This window comes from Cebus imitator, unplaced genomic scaffold, assembly GCF_001604975.1.
Source record: "Cebus imitator isolate Cc_AM_T3 unplaced genomic scaffold, Cebus_imitator-1.0 Scaffold78, whole genome shotgun sequence".
Taxonomy (NCBI): domain Eukaryota; kingdom Metazoa; phylum Chordata; class Mammalia; order Primates; family Cebidae; genus Cebus; species Cebus imitator.
Window position 1 is genome coordinate 1,092,032 of NW_016107393.1, and position 6,000 is coordinate 1,098,031.

Below are 6,000 nucleotides of genomic sequence, written 5' to 3' on the forward strand. Positions count from 1 at the left end.
TGAATGAATCTGAAGGAGGAGCAGGCTAGAAAGAGACTGTATGCAATGAACAGAGCATTAGGTCAGTTCTGGTGAGGGCTTAGAAAAAGATGAAAAGATGAGGGAAAGTTTGGAACTTTTTCGAGATTGTTTAAGTGATTGTGATGAAAATGCTGATAGAAATATGGACAATAAAGGCCATGCTGATGAGGTCTCAGATGCAAGTGCTGATGAGATCTCAGATGGAAGTGAAGAATGTCTTATTGAAAAATTGAAGTAAAGGCCATGCTTGTTACACAGTTGCAAAGAAATTGGCTGCAGTATGTCTTCTACTCCCTAGAGATTTATGGAAGGCAGCACTTAATGGTGATGAACTTTTGTGTCTGGTGGAAAAAATTTCTAAGAATAACATCATTCAAGAAGTGATCTTGTTAATCTTGTTACTTTTAATAGCTTATGCTCAGTTACAGCACAGCAAAGTAATAATCTAAAGGCAGAATTTATAATTAGAAGGGAAGCAAGAGTGTAAAAGTTTGAAAAATTTGCAGCCCAACCATGAGAAATGAAAGAGTGTTTTCAAGAGAACAATGCAAGGGTACAGTCAAGAGACTACTTGCTGAAAAGATTAGTATGGATAAAAGGGAGCCAAGTGCTGTGTATCAGGACACTGGGAAAAAAGCCCAGAGGCCTAAGAGCGCAGAATGGTTTTGAGGAACAAGCCTGGGGTGTTTTCTGTGAAACTGCTGCCCAGGGCCACTTCAGGCTGCTGCTTTTGCATCCTGGAGGCTCAAGTAGCCCCAGGTTTTACTTGTGCTGTCACTCCAGGGAGTCCAAGCTGTAAGCTTTGGCAGCATCCACATCCAAATAGTGCTAATTTTGTAGGCATGTAGAATATAAGAGTGGTGGAGGCATGGCAGCTCCTACCTGGATTTCAGAGGATGTATCAGAACACCTTGGAGCCCAGGCAGACTTGTCAAAGGAGCACAGGCACTGCAGAGAGCCTCTACTAAAACAATGTGAGCAGAAATGTATAATCAAAGCTGCCATAGAGAGTCCCTATCAGGGCAGTGGAGGTTGAGGGATTGGGGCTGCCTTTGGGACCCTAAGACTGCAGAGCCATTGACAATGTGCAATGTCTGCCCAAAAAAGCTATGGGCATTTGACTCCAACTGTGAGAACAGCCATATGTGCTGCACCCAGTAAAGCAACTGGGGCAGGGCTGCCCAAGGCTTTGGGAACCCACCACTCATGTCAGTGTGCCCAGGAGATGGCACATGGTGTGAAAGATTATGCAGGAGCCTTAAGATTTAATGTCTCCCCTGCTGGGTTTCAGACTTGCATGGGGTCTGTTGTTCCTTTCTTTTGGCCTATGTCTCCTTTTTCAGGTGGGAGTGTTTACCAAATGTCCATTGCATCTTGAAAGTAAATAACTTGTTTTTCATTTTACAGGCTTACAGCTGGAAGAAACTTGCTTTGAGTCTTAGATGAGACTTTAGACTTTTAAGTTGTTGCTGGAACAAGTTAAGACTTTCGGCACTATTGGAAGGGAATGATTGTATTTTATATGTGAGAAGCACATGATTTTTTTGAGGCTAGAGGCAGAACGCTATGTTTGCATATGGTTCATCCTCATCAAAACTCATGTTGAAATGTTATTGTCAGTGCTGCAGTATAGGGAGTTGGAGCCTAGGGGAGCTGTTTGGGTCATGGGAGTAGACCCCTCATGAATGGCTTGGTGCTGTTCTCACAGTAGTGAGCTCTTGCTCTTGTGAGACTGTATTAGTTCTCATGGAAATGGATTAGTTCCCACGAGAGTGGGTTGTTATAAAGCAAGCTGCCCTTGGGTTTTGCCCCTTTGCACATGCCTGCTTCCCCTTTGACCTTCCGCCATGTTATGATGCAGCATAAAAGTCCTCACTGGAAGCCAAGCTGATGCTGGTGCCATGCTTCTTGTACTTCCCAGCCTGCAGAACCATGAGCTAAATAACCGTTCTTTATAAATTACCCAATCTGATCTATTCTGCTATAGCAACACAAAATGGACTAAGACAGGTGCTGTTATCCAAATTAATTTATTAGGCAGAACACAATAACATGATTTATAAAAAGGAATTAGCAGAGAAGACAGCTAATTGAGTACTATCACTGAAAAATTTATTCCTCAGAGATGGAGTGTGCTATGGGATACATTGATGGGGATGTTACACAAATTACTTTATTTTAGAATGTTTCACTGCTTTCACTGCCAACATGTAAGCAACATTGAAGTATCATGTCTTTCCTCCAGACTGGAACCTTTCATGGTCAGAGATATCCTGTTAATACCTGTTTTTATTTCTGCAATGTAGCCATGAAAATAATAAGTTGGATGAGAAGAGTCTTTGAGGCCCATGGTCAAAAGATAAGATTTCTAAAAGAAAAATGTCATCAGCCTGTAGGAACATATGTTCTGGCTTGCAAAGCGTTCAAACTGTTTTTCCCATGGCATCAGACAGCCATCCAAAATGCCTCTGATGGCCAGCCATCCAGTTGTCTGAAATGACACAAATTTTCATTTGACTGTTGCCTAAGATATCATAGGCCTGGTCTGATTTATCTTTAAGTCCTGAACAGTGACAATATGCACAATTATCCTGTTGGATTATGCTTTAAATTTTCTTGCTAAGATTAATGCAGTATATGCAATTAGCTTTCCTTAGACCACACCAGCCTTATGAATAATTAAAAACTGGATGACAATTGCAATGGTATTTGAGCAGCAACTTAAATATTGCACTCGTTTTTTGAGGCTTTCTCTGTGGAGAGTTATGGAACACATTTCCTGGGTGTGTTAGGCCATTATTGCTCTCATGGCTAGAATGGGAGCAAGAGAGAGAGAGGGAAGAAGTGCAACATAGTTTTTAAACAACGAGATCTTGAAGGAACTCAGAGTGGTAACTCACTTATCACCAAGGGGATAGGACTAAGCCGTTCATGAGGGATCCACCCCCATGATCCAAACACCTCTCACCACACCTCACCTCCAACACTGGGGATTATATTTTAACATGAGATTTGGAGGGGACAAACATTCAAATCATATTGCTGCGTCTGTGCTGGTGGACTGAGACCAACCTAGAAAACAAGCCTGTCCTTTAAGTCTCCTGTTCTCTCACTCCCCACATTCAATGATTCAAGTTCTAACAGTTCTGCCTGTGAACTAATTCAACTCTGTATGCCTCTCTTTAGTCTCTATCACCACTGCTCTGATTTCTGCACCACCATCTCTCTCTTGGGTATGGCAGTAAGCCTTCTTGTAGAATAAATGGTTTCCCCTCATCTCTTTCTGGAATGCTTCCAAAGATTACAAGGTACTTCATCTTCCTTCTTTCTTCAGGACTTTACTTTTGGGACCTCTTAAGGCTTTAAATGCACTTTACCATTTCTCCCAGGAAATCATGGGATCCTTGTGCAATATAGACCTCCCAGTGGTTTGACTTTGTATGTTAGAGTTTCTGTCTCAGGTATGGAGTGCTATGGCTATCACCCCAAAGACTCTTACAGCCTGAATGTATAGGAACATTTTAGGACTGAGACTTCAAATTATTTTGGAAGAAATGGTTTCCATAAATGGTTTTAGAAGCTGAGGGTGATATAGACAATTTAAATTGATTTAATGACTTTCTCTATTGCCCAGACTGGAGTGCAGTGGTGCAATCTTGACTCACTGCAACCTCCACCTCCTGGGTACAAGCAATTCTCATGCCTCGGCCTCCCTAGTAGCTTGGATTTCAGGTGTGCACCACCATGCCTGGCTAATTTTTGTATGTTTAGTAGAGATGGGGTTTTACAACGTTGGCCAGGCTGGTCTCAAACTCCTTACCTCAAGTGATCTGCCTGACTCAGCCTCTCAGAATGCTAGGATTAAAGGCGTGAGCCACCATGCCCGGCTGTGACTTTCTTCTAGTGAAGAATTTAATAACATTATTTTGCTTTATAAGCACATCAAGTACTTTTCTTACCCCTGGATCTCTATGCCACTGGGGGATTTTTTAGAGATGGTTATATGGTTTCACTGTGTCCTCACCCAAATCTTATCTTGAATTGTAACCCTGATAATCCCCAAGTGTCATGGGAGGGACCTGGTGGGAGGTAATTGAATCATGGGGGCAATTTCCCCCATGCTGTTCTCATGATAGTGAGGGAGTTCTTACCAGCTCTGATGGTTTTATAAGTGTCTGCATTTACCCTGCTGCACTTGGTCTCCCTCCTCCTGCCCTGTGAAGACGTGCCTTCCACCATGTTTATAAGAATCTGAGGCCTCCCAGCCATGCAGATCTGTGAGTCAATTAAACCTCTTTCCTTTATAAACTACCCAGTCTCAGGTATTTCTTCATAGCAGCATGAGAACAAACTAATACAGTTTTGCCCTTCTCTGGCCTCAACAAATGAAACCTTGAAGACCCTTCCTTCCATCTGTAAAGAACCTATGAAAATAAAAAACAAAGAAATAAACAAAAAACCAATCAAGACATGAAAATGTCCTCAGGTGGCATAATGTGTTTGAAAGATGTCAGTTCAATATAAAATCATCTGAAGTCAGATCCCTGTTCTGCCGTCACCAACAGTATAGCCATGAAAAGTTCTTAACCTCACTGAAACAGTTTTCTTTTTGGTAAAACAGGAACAAAAAATGTCTATGTAAATTTATTACAAGAGTTCAAGATAAAACATAGCATCTGACCTAGAGTAGATATGTAATACATTTAATGATTAGTGTTACATAAATGGACCTATTGCGATTCCTTGGGATTCTTATTAGACTATTTTAGGCTTAAATGACTATGGGCCCAAATTATTAAGATAAACATCTGCCTGCCATCCAGGAATAGATGTTCTCCTGCCACTTGATGTTACATTCCTAAGAATGTCTGATAAACTCTAGAATGTGGAAAGGAAAATATACGGTATAAAGTAGTGTCTTTATTAAACCTGCTTCTCTCTAAGAAATGAACATTTCAAGTTAAATAGTTTATTTTGTTCACTGAACAAATTAGTAAGTGCTTACTCCACTCAAGGCATTATGAAGGATCTAAAACTGACAAGACATTTACAGGCCAGAGGAGATGCCACAGGTACATTGAAAAAATATTGCAACCCAGGCAATGTGGACAATGCCTTAAAAGTGATAGAACATGACACAGAGGTTCAGATATAGTAAAAAACAAACCCTGGTTTGGCTAGAGCAGCAGTTTGCAACCATGTCAGATACCTTGCCCCTTCTTTTATAGCAAATATTTTCTAAGGCCCTCTTTACTATTTTGAAATGAAATTCATATGGAATATATAATATCCTACACACAATTTCTTTTTCTTGTTTTTTAAATCTCAGGTGCATAAACTGATTAATCACATTGACACACTTTCATTATTGGTCCATGCTTGGCTCTCTTCTAGTCTTCTCTTTTTTTAGTTAGTTTTAATAATGTAATAATCAGCAGTGAAGCCATCACCCAACTTAAAAGACAAGACCTTTACCCTGACCTACATTTAACTCTGGAGACTCCTCCCAAACCATCCTCCATCTCTCTTATCCTAGGTAACCATCACCCTAAATCCATTGTTTTCATTGTCCTGCTTTCCCTTTATATCATTTCAGTGTATCTGTATGAATTTCTTGGACATATTTTTACTTTAGTTGTTTGAGCTTTAAAAAGCTTTCACATGGCATATACGCTTTTAAAGTTATTCATCCATATTATCGCATATGTCATTGTGGGAATTCACTGGTTTTAACAACGGTATTACATACTATTACGTGAATTTGGCATAGTTTACTTGCCCACTCTCCTGTTGACGGGCATTTTGATTGTTTCTAGATTTTTGCTGTTTTGAAAAGTGCAGCTATGGACATTTTTATATACACCCCTTTGTGTACATATCCAAGAGTTTTTCTTGTATATATACCCGGAAGTGGAATTGTATCATTAGAGTATTTGAATGTTTAATGTTATCACATAAAACCAAACTATTTTTTCACAA